Source organism: Bufo bufo, chromosome 5 (genome assembly GCF_905171765.1).
Source record: "Bufo bufo chromosome 5, aBufBuf1.1, whole genome shotgun sequence".
Lineage (NCBI taxonomy): Eukaryota > Metazoa > Chordata > Amphibia > Anura > Bufonidae > Bufo > Bufo bufo.
In genome coordinates, this window is record NC_053393.1 from 60463437 (window position 1) to 60481626 (window position 18190).

At 49.5% G+C, this 18190-nt stretch overlaps 1 pseudogene; it reads left to right on the forward strand.

Annotated features, from left to right (window-relative positions):
- Positions 1–477: 477 nt before the first annotated feature.
- Positions 478–2196, forward strand: LOC121002379 (annotated as a pseudogene).
- The last annotated feature ends 15994 nt before the right edge of the window (positions 2197–18190 follow it).

The following is an 18190-nucleotide window of genomic DNA, read 5'->3' on the forward strand; positions in this document are numbered from 1 at the left end:
ATGTCATGATATGGGCAGATCATCTGATAAGGGGGGGGGGGGGGGGGCGGCAATTTTTATCTTGCCTAGGGCGGCAAACATCCTTGCACCGGCCCTGGTCAGAACCGACCCGTTTTCAGGTTTTGAATGTCTATAAGTATCACATAAATTTGTTTATTGCATCAAGATTTTTTTACTTTGTCAGGAACCTCTATTTACACAATGTAATAGAAAAATAATCCTTTTCACTAAATTATAAAATACTGTGGTGAAAATTAAGACGTTTATGGTTATAGGACACTAATAAGTGCCAAAACTGAAATCCTAAACACTCTCTCTGCTTAGTAACACTGACAGCCAATCACCTCTCAACCCTGTGAGCTGTAGTTAGGGAGGGGCCCATCTCTTTGCCTGCTTGTCTGCTTCTCTAAATAAAGTAAAGAAACATAGGACCAATACATTTCAGAGTTGCTGACTTGCAGAGTAATCATCTCCAATATGCAGCATGCAAGAGTGAGAAGATTTACAGGAAGCCAAATACTGGATTATATCTTGGATGAAAATGAGGCAGAGGACACAGAGCAGCATAGCGATATGGATGAGCAGGTTTCTGAGCCAGAAGATGAAGTACAGTATCAACCAGAATACACAGACACATCTGATGAGGAGGCCACCAGTGCTGAACCTGCTGCTGTTCCTGCTGAAACATTCAAATCCAAAAGTGGTAAGATCTGTTGGAGTTCAGAACCTCCTGACTTACATGGCAGGGCAGCTGCTGCAGATGTAATCAAAATGACCCCTGGGATCACAAGGTTTGCTGTGACGAGAGTAAGTGACATCAAAACATGTTTTGAACTGTTCATGCCATTGTCACTAAAAAAAGTGATCATTGCAATGACAAACCTTGAAGGAAAAAAAGTCCATGGCAACATGTTGAATGACATAAATGAGGAATGCCTAGATGCTTATATTGGTGTTCTTCTTCTTGCTGGAGTGTACAGATCCTATAATGAGGCCACTGATAGTCTCTGGGACAAGTCAAGAGGCAGATATATCTTCCCAGCAACAATGTCGCTTCACACCTTTCGAATGATATCAAGAGTTTTCAGATTTGACAACAGAGATACTAGAGCAAAATCTGACAAGCTTGCTCCCATAAGGGATGTCTGGGAGAAATTGGTTCAGCTCCTTCCACTAATGTTTAACCCTGGGCCTCAGGTAACAGTAGATGAACGTTTGATCCCTTTCTGTGGAAATTGCCCCTTCCGGCAGTATATGCCCAGTAAGCCAGCCAAATACGGCATAAAAATCTGGGCAGCCTGTGATGCAAAAACAAGCTATGCATGGAACCTACAGATTTACATCGGCAAACCCGAAAGTGGCATCCCTGAGAAAAAACAAGGACAACGTGTAGTCCTTGATTTGACTACTGGACTGCGGGGTCACAATATCACGTGTGACAATTTTTTTACCAGCTATGACCTTGGACAAGAACTTCTCAGGAGGAAACTCACCATGGTAGGCACAATAAAAAATAAATAAACCTGAGCTGCACACTGATATTTTGCAGGTGAAGGACAGAGCTCCACTTTCTTCAAAATTTGCTTTTACAGACACCACCACTGTTGTTTCATATTGTCCAAAAAAATTATCCTGGATTACAATAAAAACAAAGGAGGAGGGGACAACCTGGACAAGCTGACTGCTACCTATACTTGTCAGCGAATGACCAGGAGATGGCCGATGGCTGTGTTTTCTAACATCCTAGATGTGTCTGCATACAATGCATTTGTGTTATGGACCCACATCCACCCAGGTCTGAACACAAAAAAAAATAACAAGTGGAGAATATTTCTCGAGGAGCTAGGAAGTTCCCTTGTCAAGGCACACATTGAGCAAAGGAAACGGGTGTCTCGAGATCCAATCACTGCAGCCGTGATCAGACAGATGCAGAGTTCATCAAGCACTCCATCCACACCATCAACAACACAAAGAGAATCAGTGCCAGCATCCTCATCATCATCTAGCCTTGCCTCAACATCAACCAGCACAGCCACAGCCACAACTCCAGTGATGCCATCTGATTCTAAAAGAAAGAGGTGTCAGGTCTGCCCCAGCAATAAGGACAGAAAGACACACACATTATGCCTCCACTGTAAAAAATATATCTGCAAAGAACATGCTAAAAGTGTCAGCTTTTGCAACACATGCATCTAAAAACACCCACACAAACACATGCAAGTTCTTGCACAAAGATGCTTTGAAACTAGTACTTGATTTCTATTGGTTTGCCTTGCTTGATTGTGTGTTGTTTGTTTGACCTTGCAAGTCTACATTTTGTATTATTACTTGCTTTTCATTGTTTATGAACGTTTTATGTTAAAAAAAAAGACTTTTGGCTATTTTCTTGAAGTAAATATATATGGGTCAAAATTGACCCTAACACCATCAATGTTATTATAGTTAATGTTATTAAAATAAAAATAAAAATATAAAAAAATAAGAGATGTGTTCAAATACTCCTCAGGAACATTCTGGTGACATAACAACCTTTTATTTACTTATAATATTCTATTGAGGTTTATTTTACCATTTTTTTAATTTGAAAATGAGAGGTATGCTATCAAAAGAAAGGTCTAAGGCTACTTTCACACTAGCGTTCGGGTGTCCGCTCGTGCGCACCGTTTGAAGGCTCTCACAAGCGGCCCCGAACGCAGCCGTCCAGCCCTGATGCAGTCTGAATGGATGCGGATCCGCTCAGAATGCATCAGTCTCGCAACGCTCAGCCTCCGCTCCGCTCAGCAGGCGGACACCTGAACGCTGCTTGCAGCGTTCAGGTGTCCGCCTGGCCGTGCGGAGGCAAGCGGATCCGTCCAGACTTACAATGTAAGTCAATGGGGACGGATCCGTTTGAAGATGACACAATATGGCTCAATCTTCAAACGGATCCGTCCCCCATTGACTTTCAATGTAAAGACATCAGACGGACCCGCTCTGAACGGTAGTGTGAAAGTAGCCTAAGGGGTCACACCAAAAATATTAAAACCATTCTTTTCAAGGATAAAGAAGCCTAACAAGGTAACCAAGAGGTAAGAAACAAATTGGATGATAAATAATTGTTCAGAGGGTATTTTATGGCTGATTTAAGACACGGGTCAAAACCGACCCGTTAACATCATGGATAGTAACAGAAAGCTAACATAAGAGGAGGGTTAAAAAGAAGTGCATCCTCCATTTTCTTTTTTAGATTAAATTGCTTGGAAGCTTGTTACACACTGCAGAACATATCAGATTTTCCATTGTTTTATTCTAATGAAAATTCATTATACAGAAGCTTTATTACTTATGAATATTATTACAATGTTTCAAATTCTCCACTCTTCAATTATGTTGCTGGAGAAAAGGGCTTACAGCAATCAGTGTGAGGGATAGTGAGAATTTTTGAATGTTTCAAATAAAATTACTTTAGACTGGCAGCAATCAATAGGGATTCAAGATAGAATAGTAAAGAAAGGAGTAACAAAATACTAAATTATTACTAACTACAAAATATCAGCATAAAAGACAAAATCATTGTAATGTTTATGGCCAGAAATGTAATATACCCGTGTTAGGCTACTTTCACACTTGTGGCAGAGTGATCCAGCAAGCAGTTCCGTCGCCGAAACTGCCTGCCGGATCTGTCAATCTGCATGCAAACGGACAGCATTTGTAGACGGATCCCGATGCGGATCCGTCTTACAAATGCATTCAAATAATGGATTTGTCTGTCCGTTTTTCATACGGACAAACTGATCCGTTTCTATTTTTCTTAACATTTTTAAAGGTCTGCGCATGCGCAAACCAGAAGGACGAATCCGGCATTGCAGATCCGGCACTAATACATTTCAATGTAAATTAATGCCGGATCCGGCATTCCGGCAAGTGTTCCATTTTTTGGGCCGGAGAGAAAACTGCAGCATGTTGCGGTATTTTCTCCGTACTTAAATGTCAAAAAGACTGAACTGAAGACATCCTGATGCATCCTGAATGGATTGCTCTCCATTCAGAATGCATGGGGATAAAACTGATCAGTAGGGATGGGCGAACCCGAACTGTATAGTTTGGGTTCGTACCGAATCTTGGGGTGTCCGTGACACGGACCCGAACCCGAACATTTTCGTAAAAGTTCGGGTTCGGTGTTTGGCGCTTTCTTGGCGCTTTTTGAAAGGCTGCAAAGCAGCCAATCAACAAGCGTCATACTACTTGCCCCAAGAGGCCATCACAGCCTTGCCTACTATTGGCATGGCTGTGATTGGCCAGTGCAGCATGTGACCCAGCCTCTATATAAGCTTGGGTCACGTAGCGCTGCACGTCACTCTGCTGATACAAGCGTAGGGAGAGGTTGCAGCTGCGACGTTAGGGCGAAATTAGGCAGATTAACTCCTCCAAAAGACTTCATTCAGTGATCGATCTACAGCTGTGGATCATTGAACTGCTGATATTCAATTGCTCACTGTTTTTAGGGTGCCCAGAGCGTTTTTATATCACTTTTTTCTGGGTGATCGGCGGTCATCTTGTGGCTTGTGGTGCGCCAGCACAAGCTACCACAAAGTACATTTAACCATCAATAGTGTGGTTATTTTTGCTATATCCTACATCAGGGTCAAGCTTTCATCAAGTGCATTTAACCATCAATAGTGTGGTTATTTTTTGGACATATACTACATCAGGGACAAGTTGAACTTGTCACCCAGCGCCTAAAAAATAGGCCTCACATTTATATTCATCCAAATCTGTACTGTTTTAGCTGGTCAAGTTATTTTTTGTGACCGTCAAAGCACAGTTTTTGTTTTGGGTTGAAAAACAATTCCCAAATTTGCAATTCTCAAAATTAGTGGTTTCTGCTGTATCAGGCCTACTTTAAATCTATCCCTAAAAGGGTATATTAGATTCAAGGTGCTGATAGGGTCATTCTCAAAAACTTAACACACATGCTACAGTGCAGATTCAAGTCTAATTCTGTGATTAAGCGTATACCTGTCACCCAGCGCCTAAAAAATAAGCCTCAAATTTATATTCAGCTAAATCTGTCATTACTGGTGTGCCTGTATTAGTATAATACGGTACCTAAATAGATAGCCAGATAGTGTTAGGTGTCTGTAAAAAAAGGCCTGAATTTTAATTCAATACATTGGCCCGAATAATATTTTTCTTATTGTGGTGAACGGTAACAATGAGGAAAACATCTAGTAAGGGACGCGGACGTGGACATGGTCGTGGTGGTGTTAGTGGACCCTCTGGTGCTGGGAGAGGACGTGGCCGTTCTGCCATAGCCACACGTCCTAGTGTACCAACTACCTCAGGTCCCAGTAGCCGCTAGAATTTACAGCGATATTTGGTGGGGCCCAATGCCGTTCTAAGGATGGTAAGGCCTGAGCAGGTGCACAGATGGCGCATGAAAACCAAGCCCATCAGTCTGTCACATCACCCCCATGCATATCAGGGAAACTGTCTGAGCCTCAAGTTATGCAGCAGTTTCTTATGCTGTTTGAAGACTCTGCTGGCAGGGTTTCCCAAGGGCATCCACCTAGCCCTTCCCCAGGGGTGGAAGAGATAGAATGCACTAACGCACAACCACTTATGTTTCCTGATGATGAGGACATGGGAATACCACCTCAGCACGTCTCTGATGATGACGAAACACAGGTGCAACTGCTGCGTCTTTCTGCAGTGTGCAGACTGAACAGGAGGTCAGGGATCAAGACTGGGTGGAAGACGATGCAGGGGACGATGAGGTCCTAGACCCCACATGGAATGAAGGTCATGCCACTGACTTTCACAGTTCAGAGGAAGAGGCAGTGGTGAGACCGAGCCAACAGCGTAGCAAAAGAGGGAGCAGTGGGCAAAAGCAGAACACCCGCCGCCAAGAGACTCCGCCTGCTACTGACCGCCGCCATCTGGGACCGAGCACCCCAAAGGCAGCTTCAAGGAGTTCCCTGGCATGGCACTTCTTCAAACAATGTGCTGATGACAAGACCCGAGTGGTTTGCGCGCTGTGCCATCAGAGCCTGAAGCGAGGCATTAACGTTCTGAACCTTAGCACAACCTGCATGACCAGGCACCTGCATGCAAAGCATGAACTGCAGTGGAGTAAACACCTTAAAAACAAGGAAGTCACTCAGGCTCCCCCTGCTACCTCTTCTGCTGCTGCCGCCTCGGCCTCTTCTGCTACTGTCGCCGCCTCGGCCTCATCCTCCGCCTCTGGAGGGACGTTGGCACTTGCCGCCCAGCAAACATGGGATGTACCACCAACACCACCACCTGCATCACCAAGCATCTCAACCATGTCACACGGCAGCGTTCAGCTCTCCATCTCACAAACATTTGAGAGAAAGCGTAAATTCCCACCTAGCCACCCTCGATCCCTGGCCCTGAATGCCAGCATTTCTAAACTTCTGGCCTATGAAATGCTGTCATTTAGGCTGGTGGACACAGACAGCTTCAAACAGCTCATGTCTCTTGCTGTCCCACAGTATGTTGTCCCCAGCCGGCACTACTTCTCCAAAAGAGCCGTGCCTTCCCTGCACAACTAAGTATCCAATAAAATCAAGTGTGCACTGCGCAACGCCATCTGTGGCAAGGTCCACCTAACCACAGATACGTGGACCAGTAAGCACGGCCAGGGACGCTATATCTCCCTAACTGCACACTGGGAAAATGTAGTGGCGGCTGAGCCCAGGCGGAGAGCTGTTTGGTGCACGTCCTTCCGCCGCCAAGGATCGCAGGGCAACATTCTTTGCCTCCTGTCTTCTCCTCCTCCTACTCAGCTTCCTCCTCCTCTTCTTCCACCTGCTCATCCAGTCAGCCACACACCTTCACCACCAACTTCAGCACAGCCCGGGGTAAACGTCAGCAGGCCGTTCTGAAACTCATATGTTTGGGGGACAGGCCCCACACCGCACAGGAGTTGTGGCGGGGTATAGAACAACAGACCGACGAGTGGTTGCTGCCGGTGAGCCTCAAGCCTGGCCTGGTGGTGTGCGATAATGGGCGAAATCTCGTTGCAGGTCTGGGACTAGCCGGTTTGACGCACATCCCCTGCCTGGCGCATGTGCTGAATTTGGTGGTGCAGAAGTTTATTTACTACCCCGACATGTCAGAGCTGCTGCATAAAGTGCGGGCCGTCTGTTCGCGCTTCCGGCGTTCACACCCTGCCGCTGCTCGCCTGTCTGCGCTACAGCGTAACTTCGGCCTTCCTGCTCACCGCCTAATATGCGACGTGCCCACCAGGTGGAACTCCACCTTGCACATGCTGGACAGACTGTGCGAGCAGCAGCAGGCCATAGTGGAGTTTCAGCTGCAGCACGCACGGGTCAGTCGCACTGCGGATCAGCCCTACTTCACCACCAATGACTGGGCCTCCATGCGAGACCTGTGTGCCCTGTTGCGCTGTTTCGAGTACTCCACCAACATGGCCAGTGGCGATGACGCCGTTATCAGCGTTACAATACCACTTCTATGTCTCCTTGAGAAAACACTTAGGGCGATGATGGAAGAGGAGGTGGCCCAGGAGGAAGAGGAAGAAGAGGGGTCATTTTTAGCACTTTCAGGCCAGTCTCTTCGAAGTGACTCCGAGGGAGGTTTTTTGCAACAGCAGAGGCCAGGTACAAATGTGGCCAGACAGGGCCCACTACTGGAGGACGAGGAGGACGAGGATGAGGAAGAGGTGGAGGAGGATGAGGATGAAGCAGGTTCACAGCGGGCTGGCACCCAACGCAGCTCGGGCCCATCACTGGTGCGTGGCTGGGGGGAAACACAGGACGATGACGATACGCCTCCCACAGAGGACAGCTTGTCCTTACCTCTGGGCAGCCTGGCACACATGAGCGACTACATGCTGCAGTGCCTGCGCAAAGACAGCAGAGTTGCCCACATTTTAACGTGTGCGGACTACTGGGTTGCCACCCTGCTGGATCCCCGGTACAAAGACAATGTGCCCACCTTACTTCCTACACTGGAGCTTGATAGGAAGATGCGGAAGTACAAGCGCACGTTGGTAGACGCGCTACTTAGAGCATTCCCAAATGTCACAGTGGCCTGTTCCAGTGGTGGGTGACGTGAAGCCTGATTCTCTGCTATGACATGAAGACTGATTCTCTGCTGACATGAAGCCAGATTCTCTGTTACGGGACCTCTCTCCTCTGCCTGGGTGCCTGGGCCTAAATATGTGACAGTGGCCTGTTCCAGTGGTGGGTGACGTGAAGCCTGATTCTCTGCTATGACATGAAGACTGATTCTGTGCTGACATGAAGCCAGCTTCTCTGTTACGGGACCTCTCTCCTCTGTCTGGGTGCCGGGGCCTAAATATGTGACAGTGGCCTGTTCCAGTGGTGGGTGACGTGAAGCCTGATTCTCTGCAATAACATGAAGACTGATTCTCTGCTGACATGAAGCCAGATTCTCTGTTACGGGACCTCTCTCCTCTGCCTGGGTGCCTGGGCTTAAATATGTGACAGTGGCCTGTTCCAATGGTGGGTGACGTGAAGCCTGATTCTCTGCTATGACATGAGGACTGATTCTGTGCTGACATGAAGCCAGATTCTCTGTTACGGGACCTCTCTCCTCTGTCTGGGTGCCGGGGCCTAAATATGTGACAGTGGCCTGTTCCAGTGGTGGGTGACGTGAAGCCTGATTCTCTGCTATGACATGAAGACTGATTCTCTGCTGACATGAAGCCAGATTCTCTGTTACGGGAGCTCTCTCCTCTACCTGGGTGCCTGGGTCTAAATATGTGACAGTGGCCTGTTCCAGTGGTGGGTGACGTGAAGCCTGATTCTCTGCTATGACATGAAGACTGATTCTCTGCTGACATGAAGCCAGATTCTCTGTTACGGGACCTTTCTCCTCTGCCTGGGTGCCTGGGCCTAAATATGTGACATTGGCCTGTTCCAGTGGTGGGTGACGTGAAGCCTGATTCTCAGCTATGACATGAAGACTGATTCTGTGCTGACATGAAGCCAGATTCTCTGTTACGGGACCTCTCTCCTCTGTCTGGGTGCCGGGGCCTAAATATGTGACAGTGGCCTGTTCCAGTGGTGGGTGACGTGAAGCCTGATTCTCTGCTATAACATGAAGACTGATTCTCTGCTGACATGAAGCCAGATTCTCTGTTACGGGACCTCTCTCCTCTGCCTGGGTGCCTGGGCTTAAATATGTGACAGTGGCCTGTTCCAATGGTGGGTGACGTGAAGCATGATTCTCTGCTATGACATGAGGACTGATTCTGTGCTGACATGAAGCCAGATTCTCTGTTACGGGACCTCTCTCCTCTGTCTGGCAGCCGGGGCCTAAATATGTGACAGTGGCCTGTTCCAGTGGTGGGTGACGTGAAGCCTGATTCTCTGCTATGACATGAAGACTGATTCTCTGCTGACATGAAGCCAGATTCTCTGTTACGGGACCTCTCTTCTCTGCCTGGGTGCCTGGGCCTAAATATGTGACAGTGGCCTGTTCCAGTGGTGGGTGACGTGATGCCTGATTCTCTGCTATGACATGAAGACTGATTCTCTGCTGACATGAAGCCAGATTCTCTGTTACGGGAGCTCTCTCCTCTACCTGGGTGCCTGGGCCTAAATATGTGACAGTGGCCTGTTCCAGTGGTGGGTGACGTGAAGCCTGATTCTCTGCTATGACATGAAGACTGATTCTCTGCTGACATGAAGCCAGATTCTCTGTTACGGGACCTTTCTCCTCTGCCTGGGTGCCTGGGCCTAAATATGTGACATTGGCCTGTTCCAGTGGTGGGTGACGTGAAGCCTGATTCTCTGCTATGACATGAAGACTGATTCTGTGCTGACATGAAGCCAGATTCTCTGTTACGGGATCTCTCTCCTCTGTCTGGGTGCCGGGGCCTAAATATGTGACAGTGGCCTGTTCCAGTGGTGGGTGACGTGAAGCCTGATTCTCTGCTATGACATGAAGACTGATTCTCTGCTGACATGAAGTCAGATTCTCTGTTACGGGAGCTCTCTCCTCTGCCTGGGTGCCTGGGCCTAAATATGTGACAGTGGCCTGTTCCAGTGGTGGGTGACGTGAAGCCTGATTCTCTGCTATGACATGAAGACTGATTCTCTGCTGACATGAAGCCAGATTCTCTGTTACGGGACCTCTCTTCTCTGCCTGAGTGCCTGGGCCTAAATATGTGACAGTGGCCTGTTCCAGTGGTGGGTGACGTGAAGCCTGATTCTCTGCTATGACATGAAGACTGATTCTCTGCTGACATGAAGCCAGATTCTCTGTTACGGGACCTCTCTCCTCTGCCTGGGTGCCTGGGCCTAAATATGTGACAGTGGCCTGTTCCAGTGGTGGGTGACGTGAAGCCTGATTCTCTGCTATGACATGAAGACTGATTCTGTGCTGACATGAAGCCAGATTATCTGTTACGGGACCTCTCTCCTCTGTCTGGGTGCCGGGGCCTAAATATGTGACAGTGGCCTGTTCCAGTGGTGGGTGACGTGAAGCCTGATTCTCTGCTATGACATGAAGACTGATTCTGTGCTGACATGAAGCCAGATTCTCTGTTACGGGACCTCTCTCCTCTGCCTGGGTGCCTGGGCCTAAATATGTGACAGAGGCCTGTTCCAGTGGTGGGTGACGTGAAGCCTGATTCTCTGCTATGACATGAAGACTGATTCTCTGCTGACATGAAGCCAGATTCTCTGTTACGGGACCTCTCTCCTCTGCCTGGGTGCCTGGGCCTAAATATGTGACAGTGGCCTGTTCCTGTGGTGGGTAACGTGAAGCCTGATTCTCTGCTATGACATGAAGACTGATTCTCTGCTGACATGAAGCCAGATTCTCTGTTACGGGACCTCTCTCCTCTGCCTGGGTGCCTGGGCCTAAATATGTGACAGTGGCCTGTTCCAGTGGTGGGTGACGTGAAGCCTGATTCTCTGCTATGACATGAAGACTGATTCTGTGCTGACATGAAGCCAGATTCTCTATTACGGGACCTCTCTCCTCTGTCTGGGTGCCGGGGCCTAAATATGTGACAGTGGCCTGTTCCAGTGGTGGGTGACGTGAAGCCTGATTCTCTGCTATGACATGAAGACTGATTCTCTGCTGACATGAAGCCAGATTCTCTGTTACGGGACCTCTCTCCTCTGCCTGGGTGCCTGGGCTTAAATATGTGACAGTGGCCTGTTCCAATGGTGGGTGACGTGAAGCCTGATTCTCTGCTATGACATGAAGACTGATTCTGTGCTGACATGAAGCCAGATTCTCTGTTACGGGACCTCTCTCCTCTGCCTGGGTGGCGGGCCCTAAATATGTGACAGTGGCCTGTTCCAGTGGTGGGTGACGTGAAGCCTGATTCTCTGCTATGACATGAAGACTGATTCTCTGCTGACATGAAGCCAGATTCTCTGTTACGGGACCTCTCTCCTCTGCCTGGTTGCCTGGGCCTAAATATGTGACAGTGGCCTGTTCCAGTGGTGGGTGGCGTGAAGCCTGATTCTCTGCTATGACATGAAGACTGATTCTCTGCTGACATGAAGCCAGATTCTCTGTTACGGGACCTCTCTTCTCTGCCTGGGTGCCTGGGCCTAAATATGTGACAGTGGCCTGTTCCAGTGGTGGGTGACGTGAAGCCTGATTCTCTGCTATGACATGAAGACTGATTCTCTGCTGACATGAAGCCAGATTCTCTGTTACGGGACCTCTCTCCTCTGCCAGGGTGCCTGGGCCTAAATATGTGACAGTGGCCTGTTCCAGTGGTGGGTGACGTGAAGCCTGATTCTCTGCTATGACATGAAGACTGATTCTGTGCTGACATGAAGCCAGATTCTCTGTTACGGGACCTCTCTCCTCTGTCTGGGTGCCGGGGCCTAAATATGTGACAGTGGCCTGTTCCAGTGGTGGGTGACGTGAAGCCTGATTCTCTGCTATGACATGAAGACTGATTCTGTGCTGACATGAAGCCAGATTCTCTGTTACGGGACCTCTCTCCTCTGCCTGGGTGCCTGGGCCTAAATATGTGACAGAGGCCTGTTCCAGTGGTGGGTGACGTGAAGCCTGATTCTCTGCTATGACATGAAGACTGATTCTCTGCTGACATGAAGCCAGATTCTCTGTTACGGGACCTCTCTCCTCTGCCTGGGTGCCTGGGCCTAAATATGTGACAGTGGCCTGTTCCTGTGGTGGGTAACGTGAAGCCTGATTCTCTGCTATGACATGAAGACTGATTCTCTGCTGACATGAAGCCAGATTCTCTGTTACGGGACCTCTCTCCTCTGCCTGGGTGCCTGGGCCTAAATATGTGACAGTGGCCTGTTCCAGTGGTGGGTGACGTGAAGCCTGATTCTCTGCTATGACATGAAGACTGATTCTGTGCTGACATGAAGCCAGATTCTCTATTACGGGACCTCTCTCCTCTGTCTGGGTGCCGGGGCCTAAATATGTGACAGTGGCCTGTTCCAGTGGTGGGTGACGTGAAGCCTGATTCTCTGCTATAACATGAAGACTGATTCTCTGCTGACATGAAGCCAGATTCTCTGTTACGGGACCTCTCTCCTCTGCCTGGGTGCCTGGGCTTAAATATGTGACAGTGGCCTGTTCCAATGGTGGGTGACGTGAAGCCTGATTCTCTGCTATGACATGAAGACTGATTCTGTGCTGACATGAAGCCAGATTCTCTGTTACGGGACCTCTCTCCTCTGTCTGGGTGGCGGGCCCTAAATATGTGACAGTGGCCTGTTCCAGTGGTGGGTGACGTGAAGCCTGATTCTCTGCTATGACATGAAGACTGATTCTCTGCTGACATGAAGCCAGATTCTCTGTTACGGGACCTCTCTCCTCTGCCTGGTTGCCTGGGCCTAAATATGTTACAGTGGCCTGTTCCAGTGGTGGGTGGCGTGAAGCCTGATTCTCTGCTATGACATGAAGACTGATTCTCTGCTGACATGAAGCCAGATTCTCTGTTACGGGACCTCTCTTCTCTGCCTGGGTGCCTGGGCCTAAATATGTGACAGTGGCCTGTTCCAGTGGTGGGTGACGTGAAGCCTGATTCTCTGCTATGACATGAAGACTGATTCTCTGCTGACATGAAGCCAGATTCTCTGTTATGGGACCTCTCTCCTCTGCCTGGGTGCCTGGGCCTAAATATGTGACAGTGGCCTGTTCCTGTGGTGGGTAACGTGAAGCCTGATTCTCTGCTATGACATGAAGACTGATTCTCTGCTGACATGAAGCCAGATTCTCTGTTACGGGACCTCTCTCCTCTGCCTGGGTGCCTGGGCCTAAATATGTGACAGTGGCCTGTTCCAGTGGTGGGTGACGTGAAGCCTGATTCTCTGCTATGACATGAAGACTGATTCTGTGCTGACATGAAGCCAGATTCTCTATTACGGGACCTCTCTCCTCTGTCTGGGTGCCGGGGCCTAAATATGTGACAGTGGCCTGTTCCAGTGGTGGGTGACGTGAAGCCTGATTCTCTGCTATATCATGAAGACTGATTCTCTGCTGACATGAAGCCAGATTCTCTGTTACGGGACCTCTCTCCTCTGCCTGGGTGCCTGGGCTTAAATATGTGACAGTGGCCTGTTCCAATGGTGGGTGACGTGAAGCCTGATTCTCTGCTATGACATGAAGACTGATTCTGTGCTGACATGAAGCCAGATTCTCTGTTACGGGACCTCTCTCCTCTGTCTGGGTGGCGGGCCCTAAATATGTGACAGTGGCCTGTTCCAGTGGTGGGTGACGTGAAGCCTGATTCTCTGCTATGACATGAAGACTGATTCTCTGCTGACATGAAGCCAGATTCTCTGTTACGGGACCTCTCTCCTCTGCCTGGTTGCCTGGGCCTAAATATGTGACAGTGGCCTGTTCCAGTGGTGGGTGGCGTGAAGCCTGATTCTCTGCTATGACATGAAGACTGATTCTCTGCTGACATGAAGCCAGATTCTCTGTTACGGGACCTCTCTTCTCTGCCTGGGTGCCTGGGCCTAAATATGTGACAGTGGCCTGTTCCAGTGGTGGGTGACGTGAAGCCTGATTCTCTGCTATGACATGAAGACTGATTCTCTGCTGACATGAAGCCAGATTCTCTGTTACGGGACCTCTCTCCTCTGCCTGGGTGCCTGGGCCTAAATATGTGACAGTGGCCTGTTCCAGTGGTGGGTGACGTGAAGCCTGATTCTCTGCTATGACATGAAGACTGATTCTGTGCTGACATGAAGCCAGATTCTCTGTTACGGGACCTCTCTCCTCTGTCTGGGTGCCGGGGCCTAAATATGTGACAGTGGCCTGTTCCAGTGGTGGGTGACGTGAAGCCTGATTCTCTGCTATGACATGAAGACTGATTCTGTGCTGACATGAAGCCAGATTCTCTGTTACGGGACCTCTCTCCTCTGCCTGGGTGCCTGGGCCTAAATATGTGACAGAGGCCTGTTCCAGTGGTGGGTGACGTGAAGCCTGATTCTCTGCTATGACATGAAGACTGATTCTCTGCTGACATGAAGCCAGATTCTCTGTTACGGGACCTCTCTCCTCTGCCTGGGTGCCTGGGCCTAAATATGTGACAGTGGCCTGTTCCTGTGGTGGGTAACGTGAAGCCTGATTCTCTGCTATGACATGAAGACTGATTCTCTGCTGACATGAAGTCAGATTCTCTGTTACGGGACCTCTCTCCTCTGCCTGGGTCCCTGGGCCTAAATATGTGACAGTGGCCTGTTCCAGTGGTGGGTGACGTGAAGCCTGATTCTCTGCTATGACATGAAGACTGATTCTGTGCTGACATGAAGCCAGATTCTCTATTACGGGACCTCTCTCCTCTGTCTGGGTGCCGGGGCCTAAATATGTGACAGTGGCCTGTTCCAGTGGTGGGTGACGTGAAGCCTGATTCTCTGCTATAACATGAAGACTGATTCTCTGCTGACATGAAGCCAGATTCTCTGTTACGGGACCTCTCTCCTCTGCCTGGGTGCCTGGGCTTAAATATGTGACAGTGGCCTGTTCCAGTGGTGGGTGACGTGAAGCCTGATTCTCTGCTATGACATGAAGACTGATTCTGTGCTGACATGAAGCCAGATTCTCTGTTACGGGACCTCTCTCCTCTGTCTGGGTGGCGGGCCCTAAATATGTGACAGTGGCCTGTTCCAGTGGTGGGTGACGTGAAGCCTGATTCTCTGCTATGACATGAAGACTGATTCTCTGCTGACATGAAGCCAGATTCTCTGTTACGGGACCTCTCTCCTCTGCCTGGTTGCCGGGGCCTAAAGATGTGACAGTGGCCTGTTCCAGTGGTGGGTGGCGTGAAGCCTGATTCTCTGCTATGACATGAAGACTGATTCTCTGCTGACATGAAGCCAGATTCTCTGTTACGGGACCTCTCTTCTCTGCCTGGGTGCCTGGGCCTAAATATGTGACAGTGGCCTGTTCCAGTGGTGGGTGACGTGAAGCCTGATTCTCTGCTATGACATGAAGACTGATTCTCTGCTGACATGAAGCCAGATTCTCTGTTACGGGACCTCTCTCCTCTGCCTGGGTGCCTGGGCCTAAATATGTGACAGTGGCCTGTTCCAGTGGTGGGTGACGTGAAGCCTGATTCTCTGCTATGACATGAAGACTGATTCTGTGCTGACATGAAGCCAGATTCTCTGTTACGGGACCTCTCTCCTCTGTCTGGGTGCCGGGGCCTAAATATGTGACAGTGGCCTGTTCCAGTGGTGGGTGACGTGAAGCCTGATTCTCTGCTATGACATGAAGACTGATTCTGTGCTGACATGAAGCCAGATTCTCTGTTACGGGACCTCTCTCCTCTGCCTGGGTGCCTGGGCCTAAATATGTGACAGAGGCCTGTTCCAGTGGTGGGTGACGTGAAGCCTGATTCTCTGCTATGACATGAAGACTGATTCTCTGCTGACATGAAGCCAGATTCTCTGTTACGGGACCTCTCTCCTCTGCCTGGGTGCCTGGGCCTAAATATGTGACAGTGGCCTGTTCCTTTGGTGGGTAACGTGAAGCCTGATTCTCTGCTATGACATGAAGACTGATTCTCTGCTGACATGAAGCCAGATTCTCTGTTACGGGACCTCTCTCCTCTGCCTGGGTGCCTGGGCCTAAATATGTGACAGTGGCCTGTTCCAGTGGTGGGTGACGTGAAGCCTGATTCTCTGCTATGACATGAAGACTGATTCTGTGCTGACATGAAGCCAGATTCTCTATTACGGGACCTCTCTCCTCTGTCTGGGTGCCGGGGCCTAAATATGTGACAGTGGCCTGTTCCAGTGGTGGGTGACGTGAAGCCTGATTCTCTGCTATAACATGAAGACTGATTCTCTGCTGACATGAAGCCAGATTCTCTGTTACGGGACCTCTCTCCTCTGCCTGGGTGCCTGGGCTTAAATATGTGACAGTGGCCTGTTCCAATGGTGGGTGACGTGAAGCCTGATTCTCTGCTATGACATGAAGACTGATTCTGTGCTGACATGAAGCCAGATTCTCTGTTACGGGACCTCTCTCCTCTGTCTGGGTGGCGGGCCCTAAATATGTGACAGTGGCCTGTTCCAGTGGTGGGTGACGTGAAGCCTGATTCTCTGCTATGACATGAAGACTGATTCTCTGCTGACATGAAGCCAGATTCTCTGTTACGGGACCTCTCTCCTCTGTCTGGGTGGCGGGCCCTAAATATGTGACAGTGGCCTGTTCCAGTGGTGGGTGACGTGAAGCCTGATTCTCTGCTATGACATGAAGACTGATTCTCTGCTGACATGAAGCCAGATTCTCTGTTACGGGACCTCTCTCCTCTGCCTGGTTGCCTGGGCCTAAATATGTGACAGTGGCCTGTTCCAGTGGTGGGTGGCGTGAAGCCTGATTCTCTGCTATGACATGAAGACTGATTCTCTGCTGACATGAAGCCAGATTCTCTGTTACGGGACCTCTCTTCTCTGCCTGGGTGCCTGGGCCTAAATATGTGACAGTGGCCTGTTCCAGTGGTGGGTGACGTGAAGCCTGATTCTCTGCTATGACATGAAGACTGATTCTTTGCTGACATGAAGCCAGATTCTCTGTTACGGGACCTCTCTCCTCTGTCTGGGTGCCGGGGCCTAAATATGTGACAGTGGCCTGTTCCAGTGTTGGGTGACGTGAAGCCTGATTCTCTGCTATGACATGAAGACTGATTCTCTGCTGACATGAAGCCAGATTCTCTGTTACGGGACCTCTCTCCTCTGTCTGGGTGCCGGGGCCTAAATATGTGACAGTGGCCTGTTCCAGTGGTGGGTGACGTGAAGCCTGATTCTCTGCTATGACATGAAGACTGATTCTCTTCTGACATGAAGCCAGATTCTCTGTTACGGGAGCTCTCTCCTCTGCCTGGGTGCCTGGGCCTAAATATGTGACAGTGGCCTGTTCCAGTGGTGGGTGACGTGAAGCCTGATTCTCTGCTATGACATGAAGACTGATTCTCTGCTGACATGAAGCCAGATTCTCTGTTACGGGACCTCTCTCCTCTGCCTGGGTGCCTGGGCCTAAATATGTGACAGTGGCCTGTTCCAGTGGTGGGTGACGTGAAGCCTGATTCTCTGCTATGACATGAAGACTGATTCTCTGCTGACATGAAGCCAGATTCTCTGTTACGGGACCTCTCTCCTCTGCCTGGGTGCCTGGGCCTAAATATGTGACAGTGGCCTGTTCCAGTGGTGGGTGACGTGAAGCCTGATTCTCTGCTATGACATGAAGACTGATTCTGTGCTGACATGAAGCCAGATTCTCTGTTACGGCACCTCTCTCCTCTGTCTGGGTGCCTGGGCCTAAATATTTGACAGTGGCCTGTTCCAGTGGTGGGTGACGTGAAGCCTGATTCTCTGCTATGACATGAAGACTGATTCTCTGCTGACATGAAGCCAGATTCTCTGTTACGGGACCTCTCTCCTCTGCCTTTGTGCCTGGGCCTAAATATGTGACAGTGGCCTGTTCCAGTGGTGGGTGACGTGAAGCCTGATTCTCTGCTATGACATGAAGACTGATTCTCTGCTGACATGAAGCCAGATTCTCTGTTACGGGACCTTTCTCCTCTCCCTGGGTGCCTGGGCCTAAATATGTGACAGTGGCCTGTTCCAGTGGTGGGTGACGTGAAGCCTGATTCTCTGCTATGACATAAAGACTGATTCTCTGCTGACATGAAGCCAGATTCTCTGTTACGGGACCTCTCTCCTCTGCCTGGGTGCCTGGG